The 25,457-nt window shown below is 33.8% G+C and overlaps 6 non-coding genes across 6 annotated transcripts; all 6 read left to right on the top strand.

Annotated features, from left to right (window-relative positions):
* Positions 1 to 3,482: 3,482 nt before the first annotated feature.
* On the top strand, positions 3,483 to 5,477 carry LOC120457563. Its single transcript, XR_005617014.1, has one exon. It is a non-coding gene; the product is annotated as a small subunit ribosomal RNA (ribosomal RNA).
* An 821-nt stretch (positions 5,478 to 6,298) lies between these two features.
* LOC120457555 lies at positions 6,299 to 6,477 on the top strand. The gene has a single exon (XR_005617006.1). It is a non-coding gene; the product is annotated as a 5.8S ribosomal RNA (ribosomal RNA).
* A 387-nt stretch (positions 6,478 to 6,864) lies between these two features.
* Positions 6,865 to 10,828, top strand: LOC120457570. Its single transcript, XR_005617021.1, has one exon. It is a non-coding gene; the product is annotated as a large subunit ribosomal RNA (ribosomal RNA).
* Positions 10,829 to 16,376: 5,548 nt separating this feature from the next.
* Positions 16,377 to 18,371, top strand: LOC120457562. The gene has a single exon (XR_005617013.1). It is a non-coding gene; the product is annotated as a small subunit ribosomal RNA (ribosomal RNA).
* An 821-nt stretch (positions 18,372 to 19,192) lies between these two features.
* On the top strand, positions 19,193 to 19,371 carry LOC120457578. Its single transcript, XR_005617026.1, has one exon. It is a non-coding gene; the product is annotated as a 5.8S ribosomal RNA (ribosomal RNA).
* Positions 19,372 to 19,758: 387 nt separating this feature from the next.
* Positions 19,759 to 23,722, top strand: LOC120457569. The gene has a single exon (XR_005617020.1). It is a non-coding gene; the product is annotated as a large subunit ribosomal RNA (ribosomal RNA).
* Positions 23,723 to 25,457: the final 1,735 nt, after the last annotated feature.

Here is a 25,457-nt window from a genome sequence, read left to right as displayed (position 1 = left end):
TTAAATAATATACATATTAAAAAAAATATATATATTATATGAATACAGGAAAAAATATATAAGTATATATAAATATTTATCATATTATAATAAAGGAAAAATTAATAAAATAAATATAATTTTATATATATAAAGGAAAAAATGATGGAATATTTCTATTTTCTATTAGTATGATATAAAAAAAACCCATACATATGAAAGGTTATAGTACTACTATACTATACTATACTACTATAGGTAGGCAGTGGTTGCCGACCATAGGGTAGGCAGTGGTTGCCTCTCGTATTGTTCGAAACTTATGTATTTATATGATTTCGACAATAATATAAGGAAATTAAATATTAATCATATGGAAATGAATATTTATCGTATGTATACATGATAAAATGATAAAATATTCCTATATTCTCTTAGAATTATACGAATAGCCAATATACGTGAAAGGTTATAGTAGTGTAAGCAAGGCTGGTACCGACAGAGGGTTCAAAAACTACTATAGGTAGGCAGTGGTTGCCGACCTCTCGTATTGTTCGAACTTATGTATTTATATTTGACTATTTTTTTTTTTATATTTTTTTTTTTTTTTTTTTTTTTATATAGATATATGAAGTTATAGTAGTGTGGTTCGACAAGTAACTACTATACTGCGATGTATTGTTCGAAACTTATGTATTTATATGATTTCGACAATATTATATGGAAATTAAATATTAATCATATGGAAATGAATATTTATCGTATGTATAAATGAAAAAATGATAAAATATTCCTATATTCTCTTAGAATTATAGGAATAGCCAATATACGTGAAAGGTTATAGTAGTGTAAGCAAGGCTGGTACCGACAGAGGGTTCAAAAACTACTATAGGTAGGCAGTGGTTGCCGACCTCTCGTATTGTTCGAAACTTATGTATTTATATGATTTCGACAATATTATTTTTATTATGGAATATTTATTATTATTAATATATTTTATTTTTTTTATGTATATGAAATTATAGTGTGATTACGACAATACTATATATGTTCGATTATGTCAATGTATTATATGATTTCGACAATATTATATGGAAATTAAATATTAATCATATGGAAATGAATATTTATCGTATGTATAAATGAAAAATGATAAAATATTCCTATATTCTCTTAGAATTATAGAATAGCCCATATACGTGAAAGGTTATAGTAGTGTAAGCAAGGCTGGTACCGACAGAGGGTTCAAAAACTACTATAGGTAGGCAGTGGTTGCCGACCTCTCGTATTGTTCGAAACTTATGTATTTATATGATTTCGACAATATTATATGGAAATTAAATATTAATCATATGGAAATGAATATTTATCGTATGTATAAATGAAAAAATGATAAAATATTCCTATATTCTCTTAGAATTATAGGAATAGCCCATATACGTGAAAGGTTATAGTAGTGTAAGCAAGGCTGGTACCGACAGAGGGTTCAAAAACTACTATAGGTAGGCAGTGGTTGCCGACCTCTCGTATTGTTCGAAACTTATGTATTTATATGATTTCGACAATATTATATGGAAATTAAATATTAATCATATGGAAATGAATATTTATCGTATGTATAAATGAAAAAATGATAAAATATTCCTATATTCTCTTAGAATTATAGGAATAGCCCATATACGTGAAAGGTTATAGTAGTGTAAGCAAGGCTGGTACCGACAGAGGGTTCAAAAACTACTATAGGTAGGCAGTGGTTGCCGACCTCTCGTATTGTTCGAAACTTATGTATTTATATGATTTCGACAATATTATATGGAAATTAAATATTAATCATATGGAAATGAATATTTATCGTATGTATAAATGAAAAAATAAAATATTCCTATATTCTTAGAATTATAGAATAGCCATATACGTGAAAGTTATAGTAGTGTAAGCAAGGCTGGTACCGACAGAGGGTTCAAAAACTACTATAGGTAGGCAGTGGTTGCCGACCTCGTATTGTTCGAACTTATTATTATATGATTCGAAAATATGAAATTAATAATCATATGGAAATGAATATTATCGTATGTATAAATGAAAAAATGATAAAATATTCCTATATTCTTAGAATTATAGAATAGCCATATACGTGAAAGTTATAGTAGTGTAAGCAAGGCTGGTACGACAGAGGTTCAAAAACTACTATAGGTAGGCAGTGGTTGCCGACCTCTCGTATTGTTCGAAACTTATGTATTTATATGATTTCGACAATATTATATGGAAATTAAATATTAATCATATGGAAATGAATATTTATCGTATGAATAATGGAAAAATATATTTAATTATATATGAATAAAGGAAATATTAATATAATATTACTGTATTCTCTTGATATATAAGAGAATATCCTATATGTTGGATGCCAAACAGAATTGAAAATACCCGTTTTGAGGACAGCGGGTTCAAAAACTACTATAGGTAGGCAGTGGTTGCTGACCTCCCGCTTTATATATTATATTGGTTACTTACAAATAAAGTATATTATTTTCCGTAAAAATTTGTTTCTCAGGTTCTTATGAACATTTGGGAACTTGGCTACGCGGTTAATAAAAATATACGCCCTTAGATGATATCGTTGAAACAACAGTCAAGTATTCTATTATAAATAGAATAACAAATCGTTTCCATATAACATCGTTAATTTTTAATGACAGCGGGTTTCAAAACTACTATTTAGGTAGGAAGGCACTGGTTGCCGACCTATCTCATTATATTGGTTACTTACAAATATAGTATATTATTTTCCGTACAAATTTGTTTCTCAGGTTCTTATGAACATTTGGGACTTGGCTCCGCGGTTAATAAGAATATACGCCCTTAGATAATATCGTTGAAACAAAAGTCAAGTTTCTATTATACATAGAATAACAAATCGTTTCCATATATTATCGTTAATTTTTTGACGGCAGGCATTATTATTTATTAATAATAATGAAGATAATAAACTAATAATTTATTACCACGCCATAAAAGGAAATATTATATCGTTACCCCGGTATAATAAATATATTGATATTATTACATTATGGAAAAATTACCAAATTTTATATATGAATATCATATGCGCTCGGTTTTATGTTATATATTACCAGAGAGTTATATGGAAAAAGATAAATTTTAAATTTATCATCAAAATGCAAATGATTTAACTCAATATTTATATTGGTTAAACAAAAATTATACATGTGTGGATACAATAATTATGTATGTTGGAAACAAAATAATATTTTAGAATGAAATATGTATAATATAAATATACAATATTATGGAAATATATATATATAATGGTATAAAACATGAATGGAATTTACGAATACGAATGCTATATAAAAATGGCCGTAATCGATTTAAAATAGATTTAATAAAAAACGGAAATTTATATAAAATGGAAATCTATAATATTTATATTACTTATTTCAATTCAAAAAATATGAATGAAATATGAAGAAAGAAACATTATTCTGGTTGATCCTGCCAGTAGTTATATGCTTGTCTCAAAGATTAAGCCATGCATGTCTAAGTACACACGAATTAAAAGTGAAACCGCAAAAGGCTCATTATATCAGTTATGGTTCCTTAGATCGTTAACAGTTACTTGGATAACTGTGGTAATTCTAGAGCTAATACATGCAATTAAAACATGAACCTTATGGGACATGTGCTTTTATTAGGCTAAAACCAAGCGATCGCAAGATCGTTTTATTGGTTGAACTCTAGATAACATGCAGATCGTATGGTCTTGTACCGACGACAGATCTTTCAAATGTCTGCCCTATCAACTTTTGATGGTAGTATCTAGGACTACCATGGTTGCAACGGGTAACGGGGAATCAGGGTTCGATTCCGGAGAGGGAGCCTGAGAAACGGCTACCACATCTAAGGAAGGCAGCAGGCGCGTAAATTACCCACTCCCAGCTCGGGGAGGTAGTGACGAAAAATAACAATACAGGACTCATATCCGAGGCCCTGTAATTGGAATGAGTACACTTTAAATCCTTTAACAAGGACCAATTGGAGGGCAAGTCTGGTGCCAGCAGCCGCGGTAATTCCAGCTCCAATAGCGTATATTAAAGTTGTTGCGGTTAAAACGTTCGTAGTTGAACTTGTGCTTCATACGGGTAGTACAACTTACAATTGTGGTTAGTACTATACCTTTATGTATGTAAGCGTATTACCGGTGGAGTTCTTATATGTGATTAAATACTTGTATTTTTTCATATGTTCCTCCTATTTAAAAACCTGCATTAGTGCTCTTAAACGAGTGTTATTGTGGGCCGGTACTATTACTTTGAACAAATTAGAGTGCTTAAAGCAGGCTTCAAATGCCTGAATATTCTGTGCATGGGATAATGAAATAAGACCTCTGTTCTGCTTTCATTGGTTTTCAGATCAAGAGGTAATGATTAATAGAAGCAGTTTGGGGGCATTAGTATTACGACGCGAGAGGTGAAATTCTTGGACCGTCGTAAGACTAACTTAAGCGAAAGCATTTGCCAAAGATGTTTTCATTAATCAAGAACGAAAGTTAGAGGTTCGAAGGCGATCAGATACCGCCCTAGTTCTAACCATAAACGATGCCAGCTAGCAATTGGGTGTAGCTACTTTTATGGCTCTCTCAGTCGCTTCCCGGGAAACCAAAGCTTTTGGGCTCCGGGGGAAGTATGGTTGCAAAGCTGAAACTTAAAGGAATTGACGGAAGGGCACCACCAGGAGTGGAGCCTGCGGCTTAATTTGACTCAACACGGGAAAACTTACCAGGTCCGAACATAAGTGTGTAAGACAGATTGATAGCTCTTTCTCGAATCTATGGGTGGTGGTGCATGGCCGTTCTTAGTTCGTGGAGTGATTTGTCTGGTTAATTCCGATAACGAACGAGACTCAAATATATTAAATAGATATCTTCAGGATTATGGTGCTGAAGCTTATATAGCCTTCATTCATGGTGGCAGTAAAATGTTTATTGTGTTTGAATGTGTTTATGTAAGTGGAGCCGTACCTGTTGGTTTGTCCCATTATAAGGACACTAGCTTCTTAAATGGACAAATTGCGTCTAGCAATAATGAGATTGAGCAATAACAGGTCTGTGATGCCCTTAGATGTCCTGGGCTGCACGCGCGCTACAATGAAAGTATCAACGTGTATTTCCTAGACCGAGAGGTCCGGGTAAACCGCTGAACCACTTTCATGCTTGGGATTGTGAACTGAAACTGTTCACATGAACTTGGAATTCCCAGTAAGTGTGAGTCATTAACTCGCATTGATTACGTCCCTGCCCTTTGTACACACCGCCCGTCGCTACTACCGATTGAATTATTTAGTGAGGTCTCCGGACGTGATCACTGTGACGCCTTGCGTGTTACGGTTGTTTCGCAAAAGTTGACCGAACTTGATTATTTAGAGGAAGTAAAAGTCGTAACAAGGTTTCCGTAGGTGAACCTGCGGAAGGATCATTATTGTATAATATCCTTACCGTTAATAAACACATTTGTTATAATACAAATAAATTGAATTTACCAAAATACCAAATTACAAAAGCATATGATATATGAATGATGAGATTACTTTAGAAATGCACATGATTTATGATTATTTGCAAATGCGTTTATATATGAATATTATCTAACACAATAATATTCAATTGATTGATTTCTCAATGGAATCAAACAAAATATTGATATATTTATATAATAAATAAATGTGGCTGGCAACCACAAAGGTAATGTGATTGGGGACCACATTACCACATATGTATGTTAAAAGTGACTGGTGACCACATTTTAACATTTCTATTAAAACTTAATGTTGTGTGATGGGTATCGTTGGCTCACAACATTAAATTAAATAAACGGCATTCAAATAAAAATAAACAATGTATTTCCTAATAATTCGAACATTCGAAATCAAATAAAAATGGTAACAAAAAATTTGTGTGTATATGGACCATAATATACACGCGTTGCGAATATGTATTGTTCATCTAAGTTATGAGCATACGTTGGCTAATGCAACAACCTAAAATATACAATGTTGTACCTGGCATCCATCAGGTTAATGTTTTATATAAATTGCAGTATGTATCGCCCATATTGGTTAAATACAAATAAAATATAATTACATGATACATAATGCTTATATGAAACTAAGACATTTCGCAGCATTTATTTTAGGTATAAAAATACATTTATTGAAGGAATTGATATATGCCAGTAAAATGGTGTATTTTTAATTTCTTTCAATAAAAAAACTATTGACAATATATAGAAATAAATTATAAAACTCTAAGCGGTGGATCACTCGGCTCATGGGTCGATGAAGAACGCAGCAAACTGTGCGTCATCGTGTGAACTGCAGGACACATGAACATCGACATTTTGAACGCATATCGCAGTCCATGCTGTTATGTACTTTAATTAATTTTATAGTGCTGCTTGGACTACATATGGTTGAGGGTTGTAAGACTATGCTAATTAAGTTGTTTATAAATTTTTATAAGCATATGGTATATTATTGGATAAAATAATAATTTTATTCATAATATTAAAAACTATATATGAAAAACATTATCCTCACATTTGGATGTGAAAAACGAAGAGAAATATTTTCTTTTTCAATCAAATAATACTGAGAAATGTCTAGCATAAAAAATTGAATTATTTTTCATCTAGGATTGTCTCTTATTAATGATTCGAAAATAGAAAAAAACTTGGTTATATTATTATTCTTCGTTGGTTCGTTAATGGATAATACTATGCTACAAGAAATAATGGATATATTACAACGAATTTATTAAAATGTTTTATCATTATATATTAAGAATTAATGGCAATAAAAAGTTATATACAACCTCAACTCATATGGGACTACCCCCTGAATTTAAGCATATTAATTAGGGGAGGAAAAGAAACTAACAAGGATTTTCTTAGTAGCGGCGAGCGAAAAGAAAACAGTTCAGCACTAAGTCACTTTGTCTATATGGCAAATGTGAGATGCAGTGTATGGAGCGTCAATATTCTAGTATGAGAAATTAACGATTTAAGTCCTTCTTAAATGAGGCCATTTACCCATAGAGGGTGCCAGGCCCGTATAACGTTAATGATTACTAGATGATGTTTCCAAAGAGTCGTGTTGCTTGATAGTGCAGCACTAAGTGGGTGGTAAACTCCATCTAAAACTAAATATAACCATGAGACCGATAGTAAACAAGTACCGTGAGGGAAAGTTGAAAAGAACTCTGAATAGAGAGTTAAACAGTACGTGAAACTGCTTAGAGGTTAAGCCCGATGAACCTGAATATCCGTTATGGAAAATTCATCATTAAAATTGTAATATTTAAATAATATTATAAGGATAGTGTGCATTTTTTCCATATAAGGACATTGTAATCTATTAGCATATCCCAAATTTATCATAAAATATAACTTATAGTTTATTCAAATTAAAGTGCTTGCATTTTAAAACAGAATAAATGTTATTAATTTGATAAAGTGCTGATAGATTTATATGATTACAGTGCGTTAATTTTTCGGAATTATATAATGGCATAATTATCATTGATTTTTATGTTTATTATATGCACTTGTATGATTAACAATGCGAAAGATTCAGGATACCTTCGGGACCCGTCTTGAAACACGGACCAAGGAGTCTAACATATGTGCAAGTTATTGGGATATAAACCTAATAGCGTAATTAACTTGACCACTAATGGGATTAGTTTTTTAACTATTTATAGCTAATTAACACAATCCCGGGGCGTTCTATATAGTTATGTATAATGTATATTTATATTATTTATGCCTCTAACTGGAACGTACCTTGAGCATATATGCTGTGACCCGAAAGATGGTGAACTATACTTGATCAGGTTGAAGTCAGGGGAAACCCTGATGGAAGACCGAAACAGTTCTGACGTGCAAATCGATTGTCAGAATTGAGTATAGGGGCGAAAGACCAATCGAACCATCTAGTAGCTGGTTCCTTCCGAAGTTTCCCTCAGGATAGCTGGTGCATTTTAATATTATATAAAATAATCTTATCTGGTAAAGCGAATGATTAGAGGCCTTAGGGTCGAAACGATCTTAACCTATTCTCAAACTTTAAATGGGTAAGAACCTTAACTTTCTTGATATGAAGTTCAAGGTTATGATATAATGTGCCCAGTGGGCCACTTTTGGTAAGCAGAACTGGCGCTGTGGGATGAACCAAACGTAATGTTACGGTGCCCAAATTAACAACTCATGCAGATACCATGAAAGGCGTTGGTTGCTTAAAACAGCAGGACGGTGATCATGGAAGTCGAAATCCGCTAAGGAGTGTGTAACAACTCACCTGCCGAAGCAACTAGCCCTTAAAATGGATGGCGCTTAAGTTGTATACCTATACATTACCGCTAAAGTAGATGATTTATATTACTTGTGATATAAATTTTGAAACTTTAGTGAGTAGGAAGGTACAATGGTATGCGTAGAAGTGTTTGGCGTAAGCCTGCATGGAGCTGCCATTGGTACAGATCTTGGTGGTAGTAGCAAATAATCGAATGAGACCTTGGAGGACTGAAGTGGAGAAGGGTTTCGTGTGAACAGTGGTTGATCACGAGTTAGTCGGTCCTAAGTTCAAGGCGAAAGCCGAAAATTTTCAAGTAAAACAAAAATGCCAAACTACATAAAAAAGCGAATAATTATAATACACTTGAATAATTTTGAACGAAAGGGAATACGGTTCCAATTCCGTAACCTGTTGAGTATCCGTTTGTTATTAAATATGGGCCTCGTGCTCATCCTGGCAACAGGAACGACCATAAAGAAGCCGTCGAGAGATATCGGAAGAGTTTTCTTTTCTGTTTTATAGCCGTACTACCATGGAAGTCTTTCGCAGAGAGATATGGTAGATGGGCTAGAAGAGCATGACATATACTGTTGTGTCGATATTTTCTCCTCGGACCTTGAAAATTTATGGTGGGGACACGCAAACTTCTCAACAGGCCGTACCAATATCCGCAGCTGGTCTCCAAGGTGAAGAGTCTCTAGTCGATAGAATAATGTAGGTAAGGGAAGTCGGCAAATTAGATCCGTAACTTCGGGATAAGGATTGGCTCTGAAGATTGAGATAGTCGGGCTTGATTGGGAAACAATAACATGGTTTATGTGCTCGTTCTGGGTAAATAGAGTTTCTAGCATTTATGTTAGTTTCTTGTTCCCCGGATAGTTTAGTTACGTAGCCAATTGTGGAACTTTCTTGCTAAAATTTTTAAGAATACTATTTGGGTTAAACCAATTAGTTCTTATTAATTATAACGATTATCAATTAACAATCAATTCAGAACTGGCACGGACTTGGGGAATCCGACTGTCTAATTAAAACAAAGCATTGTGATGGCCCTAGCGGGTGTTGACACAATGTGATTTCTGCCCAGTGCTCTGAATGTCAAAGTGAAGAAATTCAAGTAAGCGCGGGTCAACGGCGGGAGTAACTATGACTCTCTTAAGGTAGCCAAATGCCTCGTCATCTAATTAGTGACGCGCATGAATGGATTAACGAGATTCCTACTGTCCCTATCTACTATCTAGCGAAACCACAGCCAAGGGAACGGGCTTGGAATAATTAGCGGGGAAAGAAGACCCTTTTGAGCTTGACTCTAATCTGGCAGTGTAAGGAGACATAAGAGGTGTAGAATAAGTGGGAGATATTAGACCTCGGTTTGGTATCGTCAATGAAATACCACTACTCTTATTGTTTCCTTACTTACTTGATTAAATGGAACGTGTATCATTTCCTAGCCATTATACGGATATATTTATTATATCTTATGGTATTGGGTTTTGATGCAAGCTTCTTGATCAAAGTATCACGAGTTTGTTATATAATCGCAAACAAATTCTTTAATAAAACGATGCATTTATGTATTTTTGATTTGAAAATTTGGTATAACTCCAATTACTCAGGTATGATCCAATTCAAGGACATTGCCAGGTAGGGAGTTTGACTGGGGCGGTACATCTCTCAAATAATAACGGAGGTGTCCCAAGGCCAGCTCAGTGCGGACAGAAACCACACATAGAGCAAAAGGGCAAATGCTGACTTGATCTCGGTGTTCAGTACACACAGGGACAGCAAAAGCTCGGCCTATCGATCCTTTTGGTTTAAAGAGTTTTTAACAAGAGGTGTCAGAAAAGTTACCATAGGGATAACTGGCTTGTGGCGGCCAAGCGTTCATAGCGACGTCGCTTTTTGATCCTTCGATGTCGGCTCTTCCTATCATTGTGAAGCAAAATTCACCAAGCGTTGGATTGTTCACCCATGCAAGGGAACGTGAGCTGGGTTTAGACCGTCGTGAGACAGGTTAGTTTTACCCTACTAATGACAAAACGTTGTTGCGACAGCATTCCTGCGTAGTACGAGAGGAACCGCAGGTACGGACCAATGGCACAATACTTGTTCGAGCGAACAGTGGTATGACGCTACGTCCGTTGGATTATGCCTGAACGCCTCTAAGGTCGTATCCGTGCTGGACTGCAATGATAAATAAGGGGCAATTTGCATTGTATGGCTTCTAAACCATTTAAAGTTTATAATTTACTTTATAAACGACAATGGATGTGATGCCAATGTAATTTGTAACATAGTAAATTGGGAGGATCTTCGATCACCTGATGCCGCGCTAGTTACATATAAAAGCATTATTTAATACAATGACAAAGCCTAGAATCAATTGTAAACGACTTTTGTAACAGGCAAGGTGTTGTAAGTGGTTGAGCAGCTGCCATACTGCGATCCACTGAAGCTTATCCTTTGCTTGATGATTCGAAATAAATAAGACCATTGAGTACTCGTGTGTACTTGTTGTGGGTTTTTCAAGGGTTAGCGCGCAAGCGCAGTGCCCTCGAGAGCCGGCCACCCCGACTGGACGCGACTGACCGACCGACTGGACGCGATATATGATATTATATATCATATGATAGAAATAAAGACTACAAAATTCTATCTGGTTGCCAAATAGCTTGTCATCGATTTAGTGACGCTAATGAAATTGTCCCCATCTATCTACTATCTACTAATGATAGAAATAAAGACTTTACAAAACTCTATCAGGTTGCCAAATGGCTCGTCATCAATTTAGTGACGCATATGAAATTTTCCCCATCTACAAATGATAGAAATAAAGACTTTACAAAATTCTATCAGGTTGCCAAATGGCTCGTCATCGATTTAGTGACGCATATGAAATTGTCCCCATCTACTAATGATAGAAATAAAGACTACAAAATTCTATCAGGTTGCCAAATGGCTCGTCATCGATTTAGTGACGCATATGAAATTGTCCCCATCTACTAATGATAGAAATAAAGACTACGAAATTCTATCAGGTTGCCAAATAGCTTGTCATCAATTTAGTGACGCTAATGAAAGTGGTGTCCTTCTCTTATAATAGAAATTATAACTTTATTATGACTAAAGAAAAAATATATGAAATATTCGTATATTCTTATAGTATTTGAAAGAAACCCCAATACTATAGGTATATTAAATATAAAACATTCATATGAAAATAAAAAATATTTATCATATGAATACAGACAATATATAAGTATATTAAATTAAATAATATACATATTAAAAAAAATATATATATTATATGAATACAGGAAAAAATATATAAGTATATTAATTTAAATAATATACATATTAAAAAAATATATATATTATATGAATACAGGAAAAAATATATAAGTATATATAAATATTTATCATATTATAATAAAGGAAAAATTAATAAAATAAATATAATTTTATATATATAAAGGAAAAAATGATGGAATATTTCTATTTTCTATTAGTATGATATAAAAAAAACCCATACATATGAAAGGTTATAGTACTACTATACTATACTATACTACTATAGGTAGGCAGTGGTTGCCGACCATAGGGTAGGCAGTGGTTGCCTCTCGTATTGTTCGAAACTTATGTATTTATATGATTTCGACAATAATATAAGGAAATTAAATATTAATCATATGGAAATGAATATTTATCGTATGTATACATGATAAAATGATAAAATATTCCTATATTCTCTTAGAATTATACGAATAGCCAATATACGTGAAAGGTTATAGTAGTGTAAGCAAGGCTGGTACCGACAGAGGGTTCAAAAACTACTATAGGTAGGCAGTGGTTGCCGACCTCTCGTATTGTTCGAAACTTATGTATTTATATGATTTCGACAATATTATATGGAAATTAAATATTAATCATATGGAAATGAATATTTATCGTATGTATAAATGAAAAAATGATAAAATATTCCTATATTCTCTTAGAATTATAGGAATAGCCCATATACGTGAAAGGTTATAGTAGTGTAAGCAAGGCTGGTACCGACAGAGGGTTCAAAAACTACTATAGGTAGGCAGTGGTTGCCGACCTCTCGTATTGTTCGAAACTTATGTATTTATATGATTTCGACAATATTATATGGAAATTAAATATTAATCATATGGAAATGAATATTTATCGTATGTATAAATGAAAAAATGATAAAATATTCCTATATTCTCTTAGAATTATAGGAATAGCCCATATACGTGAAAGGTTATAGTAGTGTAAGCAAGGCTGGTACCGACAGAGGGTTCAAAAACTACTATAGGTAGGCAGTGGTTGCCGACCTCTCGTATTGTTCGAAACTTATGTATTTATATGATTTCGACAATATTATATGGAAATTAAATATTAATCATATGGAAATGAATATTTATCGTATGTATAAATGAAAAAATGATAAAATATTCCTATATTCTCTTAGAATTATAGGAATAGCCCATATACGTGAAAGGTTATAGTAGTGTAAGCAAGGCTGGTACCGACAGAGGGTTCAAAAACTACTATAGGTAGGCAGTGGTTGCCGACCTCTCGTATTGTTCGAAACTTATGTATTTATATGATTTCGACAATATTATATGGAAATTAAATATTAATCATATGGAAATGAATATTTATCGTATGTATAAATGAAAAAATGATAAATATTCCTATATTCTCTTAGAATTATAGGAATAGCCCATATACGTGAAAGGTTATAGTAGTGTAAGCAAGGCTGGTACCGACAGAGGGTTCAAAAACTACTATAGGTAGGCAGTGGTTGCCGACCTCTCGTATTGTTCGAAACTTATGTATTTATATGATTTCGACAATATTATATGGAAATTAAATATTAATCATATGGAAATGAATATTTATCGTATGTATAAATGAAAAAATGATAAAATATTCCTATATTCTCTTAGAATTATAGGAATAGCCCATATACGTGAAAGGTTATAGTAGTGTAAGCAAGGCTGGTACCGACAGAGGGTTCAAAAACTACTATAGGTAGGCAGTGGTTGCCGACCTCTCGTATTGTTCGAAACTTATGTATTTATATGATTTCGACAATATTATATGGAAATTAAATATTAATCATATGGAAATGAATATTTATCGTATGTATAAATGAAAAAATGATAAAATATTCCTATATTCTCTTAGAATTATAGGAATAGCCCATATACGTGAAAGGTTATAGTAGTGTAAGCAAGGCTGGTACCGACAGAGGGTTCAAAAACTACTATAGGTAGGCAGTGGTTGCCGACCTCTCGTATTGTTCGAAACTTATGTATTTATATGATTTCGACAATATTATATGGAAATTAAATATTAATCATATGGAAATGAATATTTATCGTATGTATAAATGAAAAAATGATAAAATATTCCTATATTCTCTTAGAATTATAGGAATAGCCCATATACGTGAAAGGTTATAGTAGTGTAAGCAAGGCTGGTACCGACAGAGGGTTCAAAAACTACTATAGGTAGGCAGTGGTTGCCGACCTCTCGTATTGTTCGAAACTTATGTATTTATATGATTTCGACAATATTATATGGAAATTAAATATTAATCATATGGAAATGAATATTTATCGTATGTATAAATGAAAAAATGATAAAATATTCCTATATTCTCTTAGAATTATAGGAATAGCCCATATACGTGAAAGGTTATAGTAGTGTAAGCAAGGCTGGTACCGACAGAGGGTTCAAAAACTACTATAGGTAGGCAGTGGTTGCCGACCTCTCGTATTGTTCGAAACTTATGTATTTATATGATTTCGACAATATTATATGGAAATTAAATATTAATCATATGGAAATGAATATTATCGTATGTATAAATGAAAAAATGATAAAATATTCCTATATTCTTAGAATATAGAATAGCCATATACGTGAAAGTATATAGTGTAAGCAAGCTGTACGACAGAGGTTCAAAAACTACTATAGGTAGGCAGTGGTTGCCGACCTCTCGTATTGTTCGAAACTTATGTATTTATATGATTTCGACAATATTATATGGAAATTAAATATTAATCATATGGAAATGAATATTTATCGTATGTATAAATGAAAAAATGATAAAATATTCCTATATTCTCTTAGAATTATAGGAATAGCCCATATACGTGAAAGGTTATAGTAGTGTAAGCAAGGCTGGTACCGACAGAGGGTTCAAAAACTACTATAGGTAGGCAGTGGTTGCCGACCTCTCGTATTGTTCGAAACTTATGTATTTATATGATTTCGACAATATTATATGGAAATTAAATATTAATCATATGGAAATGAATATTTATCGTATGTATAAATGAAAAAATGATAAAATATTCCTATATTCTCTTAGAATTATAGGAATAGCCCATATACGTGAAAGGTTATAGTAGTGTAAGCAAGGCTGGTACCGACAGAGGGTTCAAAAACTACTATAGGTAGGCAGTGGTTGCCGACCTCTCGTATTGTTCGAAACTTATGTATTTATATGATTTCGACAATATTATATGGAAATTAAATATTAATCATATGGAAATGAATATTTATCGTATGTATAAATGAAAAAATGATAAAATATTCCTATATTCTCTTAGAATTATAGGAATAGCCCATATACGTGAAAGTTATAGTAGTGTAAGCAAGGCTGGTACCGACAGAGGTTCAAAAACTACTATAGGTAGCAGTGGTTGCCGACCTCTCGTATTGTTCGAAACTTATGTATTTATATGATTTCGACAATATTATATGGAAATTAAATATTAATCATATGGAAATGAATATTTATCGTATGAATAATGGAAAAATATATTTAATTATATATGAATAAAGGAAATATTAATATAATATTACTGTATTCTCTTGATATATAAGAGAATATCCTATATGTTGGATGCCAAACAGAATTGAAAATACCCGTTTTGAGGACAGCGGGTTCAAAAACTACTATAGGTAGGCAGTGGTTGCTGACCTCCCGCTTTATATATTATATTGGTTACTTACAAATAAAGTATATTATTTTCCGTAAAAATTTGTTTCTCAGGTTCTTATGAACATTTGGGAACTTGGCTACGCGGTTAATAAAAATATACGCCCTTAGATGATATCGTTGAAACAACAGTCAAGTATTCTATTATAAATAGAATAACAAATCGTTTCCATATAACATCGTTAATTTTTAATGACAGCGGGTTTCAAAACTACTATTTAGGTAGGAAGGCACTGGTTGCCGACCTATCTCATTATATTGGTTACTTACAAATATAGTATATTATTTTCCGTACAAATTTGTTTCTCAGGTTCTTATGAACATTTGGGACTTGGCTCCGCGGTTAATAAGAATATACGCCCTTAGATAATATCGTTGAAACAAAAGTCAAGTTTCTATTATACATAGAATAACAAATCGTTTCCATATATTATCGTTAATTTTTTGACGGCAGGCATTATTATTTATTAATAATAATGAAGATAATAAACTAATAATTTATTACCACGCCATAAAAGGAAATATTATATCGTTACCCCGGTATAATAAATATATTGATATTATTACATTATGGAAAAATTACCAAATTTTATATATGAATATCATATGCGCTCGGTTTTATGTTATATATTACCAGAGAGTTATATGGAAAAAGATAAATTTTAAATTTATCATCAAAATGCAAATGATTTAACTCAATATTTATATTGGTTAAACAAAAATTATACATGTGTGGATACAATAATTATGTATGTTGGAAACAAAATAATATTTTAGAATGAAATATGTATAATATAAATATACAATATTATGGAAATATATATATATAATGGTATAAAACATGAATGGAATTTACGAATACGAATGCTATATAAAAATGGCCGTAATCGATTTAAAATAGATTTAATAAAAAACGGAAATTTATATAAAATGGAAATCTATAATATTTATATTACTTATTTCAATTCAAAAAATATGAATGAAATATGAAGAAAGAAACATTATTCTGGTTGATCCTGCCAGTAGTTATATGCTTGTCTCAAAGATTAAGCCATGCATGTCTAAGTACACACGAATTAAAAGTGAAACCGCAAAAGGCTCATTATATCAGTTATGGTTCCTTAGATCGTTAACAGTTACTTGGATAACTGTGGTAATTCTAGAGCTAATACATGCAATTAAAACATGAACCTTATGGGACATGTGCTTTTATTAGGCTAAAACCAAGCGATCGCAAGATCGTTTTATTGGTTGAACTCTAGATAACATGCAGATCGTATGGTCTTGTACCGACGACAGATCTTTCAAATGTCTGCCCTATCAACTTTTGATGGTAGTATCTAGGACTACCATGGTTGCAACGGGTAACGGGGAATCAGGGTTCGATTCCGGAGAGGGAGCCTGAGAAACGGCTACCACATCTAAGGAAGGCAGCAGGCGCGTAAATTACCCACTCCCAGCTCGGGGAGGTAGTGACGAAAAATAACAATACAGGACTCATATCCGAGGCCCTGTAATTGGAATGAGTACACTTTAAATCCTTTAACAAGGACCAATTGGAGGGCAAGTCTGGTGCCAGCAGCCGCGGTAATTCCAGCTCCAATAGCGTATATTAAAGTTGTTGCGGTTAAAACGTTCGTAGTTGAACTTGTGCTTCATACGGGTAGTACAACTTACAATTGTGGTTAGTACTATACCTTTATGTATGTAAGCGTATTACCGGTGGAGTTCTTATATGTGATTAAATACTTGTATTTTTTCATATGTTCCTCCTATTTAAAAACCTGCATTAGTGCTCTTAAACGAGTGTTATTGTGGGCCGGTACTATTACTTTGAACAAATTAGAGTGCTTAAAGCAGGCTTCAAATGCCTGAATATTCTGTGCATGGGATAATGAAATAAGACCTCTGTTCTGCTTTCATTGGTTTTCAGATCAAGAGGTAATGATTAATAGAAGCAGTTTGGGGGCATTAGTATTACGACGCGAGAGGTGAAATTCTTGGACCGTCGTAAGACTAACTTAAGCGAAAGCATTTGCCAAAGATGTTTTCATTAATCAAGAACGAAAGTTAGAGGTTCGAAGGCGATCAGATACCGCCCTAGTTCTAACCATAAACGATGCCAGCTAGCAATTGGGTGTAGCTACTTTTATGGCTCTCTCAGTCGCTTCCCGGGAAACCAAAGCTTTTGGGCTCCGGGGGAAGTATGGTTGCAAAGCTGAAACTTAAAGGAATTGACGGAAGGGCACCACCAGGAGTGGAGCCTGCGGCTTAATTTGACTCAACACGGGAAAACTTACCAGGTCCGAACATAAGTGTGTAAGACAGATTGATAGCTCTTTCTCGAATCTATGGGTGGTGGTGCATGGCCGTTCTTAGTTCGTGGAGTGATTTGTCTGGTTAATTCCGATAACGAACGAGACTCAAATATATTAAATAGATATCTTCAGGATTATGGTGCTGAAGCTTATATAGCCTTCATTCATGGTGGCAGTAAAATGTTTATTGTGTTTGAATGTGTTTATGTAAGTGGAGCCGTACCTGTTGGTTTGTCCCATTATAAGGACACTAGCTTCTTAAATGGACAAATTGCGTCTAGCAATAATGAGATTGAGCAATAACAGGTCTGTGATGCCCTTAGATGTCCTGGGCTGCACGCGCGCTACAATGAAAGTATCAACGTGTATTTCCTAGACCGAGAGGTCCGGGTAAACCGCTGAACCACTTTCATGCTTGGGATTGTGAACTGAAACTGTTCACATGAACTTGGAATTCCCAGTAAGTGTGAGTCATTAACTCGCATTGATTACGTCCCTGCCCTTTGTACACACCGCCCGTCGCTACTACCGATTGAATTATTTAGTGAGGTCTCCGGACGTGATCACTGTGACGCCTTGCGTGTTACGGTTGTTTCGCAAAAGTTGACCGAACTTGATTATTTAGAGGAAGTAAAAGTCGTAACAAGGTTTCCGTAGGTGAACCTGCGGAAGGATCATTATTGTATAATATCCTTACCGTTAATAAACACATTTGTTATAATACAAATAAATTGAATTTACCAAAATACCAAATTACAAAAGCATATGATATATGAATGATGAGATTACTTTAGAAATGCACATGATTTATGATTATTTGCAAATGCGTTTATATATGAATATTATCTAACACAATAATATTCAATTGATTGATTTCTCAATGGAATCAAACAAAATATTGATATATTTATATAATAAATAAATGTGGCTGGCAACCACAAAGGTAATGTGATTGGGGACCACATTACCACATATGTATGTTAAAAGTGACTGGTGACCACATTTTAACATTTCTATTAAAACTTAATGTTGTGTGATGGGTATCGTTGGCTCACAACATTAAATTAAATAAACGGCATTCAAATAAAAATAAACAATGTATTTCCTAATAATTCGAACATTCGAAATCAAATAAAAATGGTAACAAAAAATTTGTGTGTATATGGACCATAATATACACGCGTTGCGAATATGTATTGTTCATCTAAGTTATGAGCATACGTTGGCTAATGCAACAACCTAAAATATACAATGTTGTACCTGGCATCCATCAGGTTAATGTTTTATATAAATTGCAGTATGTATCGCCCATATTGGTTAAATACAAATAAAATATAATTACATGATACATAATGCTTATATGAAACTAAGACATTTCGCAGCATTTATTTTAGGTATAAAAATACATTTATTGAAGGAATTGATATATGCCAGTAAAATGGTGTATTTTTAATTTCTTTCAATAAAAAAACTATTGACAATATATAGAAATAAATTATAAAACTCTAAGCGGTGGATCACTCGGCTCATGGGTCGATGAAGAACGCAGCAAACTGTGCGTCATCGTGTGAACTGCAGGACACATGAACATCGACATTTTGAACGCATATCGCAGTCCATGCTGTTATGTACTTTAATTAATTTTATAGTGCTGCTTGGACTACATATGGTTGAGGGTTGTAAGACTATGCTAATTAAGTTGTTTATAAATTTTTATAAGCATATGGTATATTATTGGATAAAATAATAATTTTATTCATAATATTAAAAACTATATATGAAAAACATTATCCTCACATTTGGATGTGAAAAACGAAGAGAAATATTTTCTTTTTCAATCAAATAATACTGAGAAATGTCTAGCATAAAAAATTGAATTATTTTTCATCTAGGATTGTCTCTTATTAATGATTCGAAAATAGAAAAAAACTTGGTTATATTATTATTCTTCGTTGGTTCGTTAATGGATAATACTATGCTACAAGAAATAATGGATATATTACAACGAATTTATTAAAATGTTTTATCATTATATATTAAGAATTAATGGCAATAAAAAGTTATATACAACCTCAACTCATATGGGACTACCCCCTGAATTTAAGCATATTAATTAGGGGAGGAAAAGAAACTAACAAGGATTTTCTTAGTAGCGGCGAGCGAAAAGAAAACAGTTCAGCACTAAGTCACTTTGTCTATATGGCAAATGTGAGATGCAGTGTATGGAGCGTCAATATTCTAGTATGAGAAATTAACGATTTAAGTCCTTCTTAAATGAGGCCATTTACCCATAGAGGGTGCCAGGCCCGTATAACGTTAATGATTACTAGATGATGTTTCCAAAGAGTCGTGTTGCTTGATAGTGCAGCACTAAGTGGGTGGTAAACTCCATCTAAAACTAAATATAACCATGAGACCGATAGTAAACAAGTACCGTGAGGGAAAGTTGAAAAGAACTCTGAATAGAGAGTTAAACAGTACGTGAAACTGCTTAGAGGTTAAGCCCGATGAACCTGAATATCCGTTATGGAAAATTCATCATTAAAATTGTAATATTTAAATAATATTATAAGGATAGTGTGCATTTTTTCCATATAAGGACATTGTAATCTATTAGCATATCCCAAATTTATCATAAAATATAACTTATAGTTTATTCAAATTAAAGTGCTTGCATTTTAAAACAGAATAAATGTTATTAATTTGATAAAGTGCTGATAGATTTATATGATTACAGTGCGTTAATTTTTCGGAATTATATAATGGCATAATTATCATTGATTTTTATGTTTATTATATGCACTTGTATGATTAACAATGCGAAAGATTCAGGATACCTTCGGGACCCGTCTTGAAACACGGACCAAGGAGTCTAACATATGTGCAAGTTATTGGGATATAAACCTAATAGCGTAATTAACTTGACCACTAATGGGATTAGTTTTTTAACTATTTATAGCTAATTAACACAATCCCGGGGCGTTCTATATAGTTATGTATAATGTATATTTATATTATTTATGCCTCTAACTGGAACGTACCTTGAGCATATATGCTGTGACCCGAAAGATGGTGAACTATACTTGATCAGGTTGAAGTCAGGGGAAACCCTGATGGAAGACCGAAACAGTTCTGACGTGCAAATCGATTGTCAGAATTGAGTATAGGGGCGAAAGACCAATCGAACCATCTAGTAGCTGGTTCCTTCCGAAGTTTCCCTCAGGATAGCTGGTGCATTTTAATATTATATAAAATAATCTTATCTGGTAAAGCGAATGATTAGAGGCCTTAGGGTCGAAACGATCTTAACCTATTCTCAAACTTTAAATGGGTAAGAACCTTAACTTTCTTGATATGAAGTTCAAGGTTATGATATAATGTGCCCAGTGGGCCACTTTTGGTAAGCAGAACTGGCGCTGTGGGATGAACCAAACGTAATGTTACGGTGCCCAAATTAACAACTCATGCAGATACCATGAAAGGCGTTGGTTGCTTAAAACAGCAGGACGGTGATCATGGAAGTCGAAATCCGCTAAGGAGTGTGTAACAACTCACCTGCCGAAGCAACTAGCCCTTAAAATGGATGGCGCTTAAGTTGTATACCTATACATTACCGCTAAAGTAGATGATTTATATTACTTGTGATATAAATTTTGAAACTTTAGTGAGTAGGAAGGTACAATGGTATGCGTAGAAGTGTTTGGCGTAAGCCTGCATGGAGCTGCCATTGGTACAGATCTTGGTGGTAGTAGCAAATAATCGAATGAGACCTTGGAGGACTGAAGTGGAGAAGGGTTTCGTGTGAACAGTGGTTGATCACGAGTTAGTCGGTCCTAAGTTCAAGGCGAAAGCCGAAAATTTTCAAGTAAAACAAAAATGCCAAACTACATAAAAAAGCGAATAATTATAATACACTTGAATAATTTTGAACGAAAGGGAATACGGTTCCAATTCCGTAACCTGTTGAGTATCCGTTTGTTATTAAATATGGGCCTCGTGCTCATCCTGGCAACAGGAACGACCATAAAGAAGCCGTCGAGAGATATCGGAAGAGTTTTCTTTTCTGTTTTATAGCCGTACTACCATGGAAGTCTTTCGCAGAGAGATATGGTAGATGGGCTAGAAGAGCATGACATATACTGTTGTGTCGATATTTTCTCCTCGGACCTTGAAAATTTATGGTGGGGACACGCAAACTTCTCAACAGGCCGTACCAATATCCGCAGCTGGTCTCCAAGGTGAAGAGTCTCTAGTCGATAGAATAATGTAGGTAAGGGAAGTCGGCAAATTAGATCCGTAACTTCGGGATAAGGATTGGCTCTGAAGATTGAGATAGTCGGGCTTGATTGGGAAACAATAACATGGTTTATGTGCTCGTTCTGGGTAAATAGAGTTTCTAGCATTTATGTTAGTTTCTTGTTCCCCGGATAGTTTAGTTACGTAGCCAATTGTGGAACTTTCTTGCTAAAATTTTTAAGAATACTATTTGGGTTAAACCAATTAGTTCTTATTAATTATAACGATTATCAATTAACAATCAATTCAGAACTGGCACGGACTTGGGGAATCCGACTGTCTAATTAAAACAAAGCATTGTGATGGCCCTAGCGGGTGTTGACACAATGTGATTTCTGCCCAGTGCTCTGAATGTCAAAGTGAAGAAATTCAAGTAAGCGCGGGTCAACGGCGGGAGTAACTATGACTCTCTTAAGGTAGCCAAATGCCTCGTCATCTAATTAGTGACGCGCATGAATGGATTAACGAGATTCCTACTGTCCCTATCTACTATCTAGCGAAACCACAGCCAAGGGAACGGGCTTGGAATAATTAGCGGGGAAAGAAGACCCTTTTGAGCTTGACTCTAATCTGGCAGTGTAAGGAGACATAAGAGGTGTAGAATAAGTGGGAGATATTAGACCTCGGTTTGGTATCGTCAATGAAATACCACTACTCTTATTGTTTCCTTACTTACTTGATTAAATGGAACGTGTATCATTTCCTAGCCATTATACGGATATATTTATTATATCTTATGGTATTGGGTTTTGATGCAAGCTTCTTGATCAAAGTATCACGAGTTTGTTATATAATCGCAAACAAATTCTTTAATAAAACGATGCATTTATGTATTTTTGATTTGAAAATTTGGTATAACTCCAATTACTCAGGTATGATCCAATTCAAGGACATTGCCAGGTAGGGAGTTTGACTGGGGCGGTACATCTCTCAAATAATAACGGAGGTGTCCCAAGGCCAGCTCAGTGCGGACAGAAACCACACATAGAGCAAAAGGGCAAATGCTGACTTGATCTCGGTGTTCAGTACACACAGGGACAGCAAAAGCTCGGCCTATCGATCCTTTTGGTTTAAAGAGTTTTTAACAAGAGGTGTCAGAAAAGTTACCATAGGGATAACTGGCTTGTGGCGGCCAAGCGTTCATAGCGACGTCGCTTTTTGATCCTTCGATGTCGGCTCTTCCTATCATTGTGAAGCAAAATTCACCAAGCGTTGGATTGTTCACCCATGCAAGGGAACGTGAGCTGGGTTTAGACCGTCGTGAGACAGGTTAGTTTTACCCTACTAATGACAAAACGTTGTTGCGACAGCATTCCTGCGTAGTACGAGAGGAACCGCAGGTACGGACCAATGGCACAATACTTGTTCGAGCGAACAGTGGTATGACGCTACGTCCGTTGGATTATGCCTGAACGCCTCTAAGGTCGTATCCGTGCTGGACTGCAATGATAAATAAGGGGCAATTTGCATTGTATGGCTTCTAAACCATTTAAAGTTTATAATTTACTTTATAAACGACAATGGATGTGATGCCAATGTAATTTGTAACATAGTAAATTGGGAGGATCTTCGATCACCTGATGCCGCGCTAGTTACATATAAAAGCATTATTTAATACAATGACAAAGCCTAGAATCAATTGTAAACGACTTTTGTAACAGGCAAGGTGTTGTAAGTGGTTGAGCAGCTGCCATACTGCGATCCACTGAAGCTTATCCTTTGCTTGATGATTCGAAATAAATAAGACCATTGAGTACTCGTGTGTACTTGTTGTGGGTTTTTCAAGGGTTAGCGCGCAAGCGCAGTGCCCTCGAGAGCCGGCCACCCCGACTGGACGCGACTGACCGACCGACTGGACGCGATATATGATATTATATATCATATGATAGAAATAAAGACTACAAAATTCTATCTGGTTGCCAAATAGCTTGTCATCGATTTAGTGACGCTAATGAAATTGTCCCCATCTATCTACTATCTACTAATGATAGAAATAAAGACTTTACAAAACTCTATCAGGTTGCCAAATGGCTCGTCATCAATTTAGTGACGCATATGAAATTTTCCCCATCTACAAATGATAGAAATAAAGACTTTACAAAATTCTATCAGGTTGCCAAATGGCTCGTCATCGATTTAGTGACGCATATGAAATTGTCCCCATCTACTAATGATAGAAATAAAGACTACAAAATTCTATCAGGTTGCCAAATGGCTCGTCATCGATTTAGTGACGCATATGAAATTGTCCCCATCTACTAATGATAGAAATAAAGACTACGAAATTCTATCAGGTTGCCAAATAGCTTGTCATCAATTTAGTGACGCTAATGAAAGTGGTGTCCTTCTCTTATAATAGAAATTATAACTTTATTATGACTAAAGAAAAAATATATGAAATATTCGTATATTCTTATAGTATTTGAAAGAAACCCCAATACTATAGGTATATTAAATATAAAACATTCATATGAAAATAAAAAATATTTATCATATGAATACAGACAATATATAAGTATATTAAATTAAATAATATACATATTAAAAAAATATATATATTATATGAATACAGGAAAAAATATATAAGTATATTAATTTAAATAATATACATATTAAAAAAATATATATATTATATGAATACAGGAAAAAATATATAAGTATATATAAATATTTATCATATTATAATAAAGGAAAAATTAATAAAATAAATATAATTTTATATATATAAAGGAAAAAATGATGGAATATTTCTATTTTCTATTAGTATGATATAAAAAAAACCCATACATATGAAAGGTTATAGTACTACTATACTATACTATACTACTATAGGTAGGCAGTGGTTGCCGACCATAGGGTAGGCAGTGGTTGCCTCTCGTATTGTTCGAAACTTATGTATTTATATGATTTCGACAATAATATAAGGAAATTAAATATTAATCATATGGAAATGAATATTTATCGTATGTATACATGATAAAATGATAAAATATTCCTATATTCTCTTAGAATTATACGAATAGCCAATATACGTGAAAGGTTATAGTAGTGTAAGCAAGGCTGGTACCGACAGAGGGTTCAAAAACTACTATAGGTAGGCAGTGGTTGCCGACCTCTCGTATTGTTCGAAACTTATGTATTTATATGATTTCGACAATATTATATGGAAATTAAATATTAATCATATGGAAATGAATATTTATCGTATGTATAAATGAAAAAATGATAAAATATTCCTATATTCTCTTAGAATTATAGGAATAGCCCATATACGTGAAAGGTTATAGTAGTGTAAGCAAGGCTGGTACCGACAGAGGGTTCAAAAACTACTATAGGTAGGCAGTGGTTGCCGACCTCTCGTATTGTTCGAAACTTATGTATTTATATGATTTCGACAATATTATATGGAAATTAAATATTAATCATATGGAAATGAATATTTATCGTATGTATAAATGAAAAAATGATAA

The sequence above is a fragment of the Drosophila santomea genome, unplaced genomic scaffold (genome assembly GCF_016746245.2).
Source record: "Drosophila santomea strain STO CAGO 1482 unplaced genomic scaffold, Prin_Dsan_1.1 Segkk46_quiver_pilon_scaf, whole genome shotgun sequence".
Lineage (NCBI taxonomy): Eukaryota > Metazoa > Arthropoda > Insecta > Diptera > Drosophilidae > Drosophila > Drosophila santomea.
Note: the sequence above shows the minus strand (reverse complement) of the source record. Positions and strands in the feature narration are given on the sequence as shown.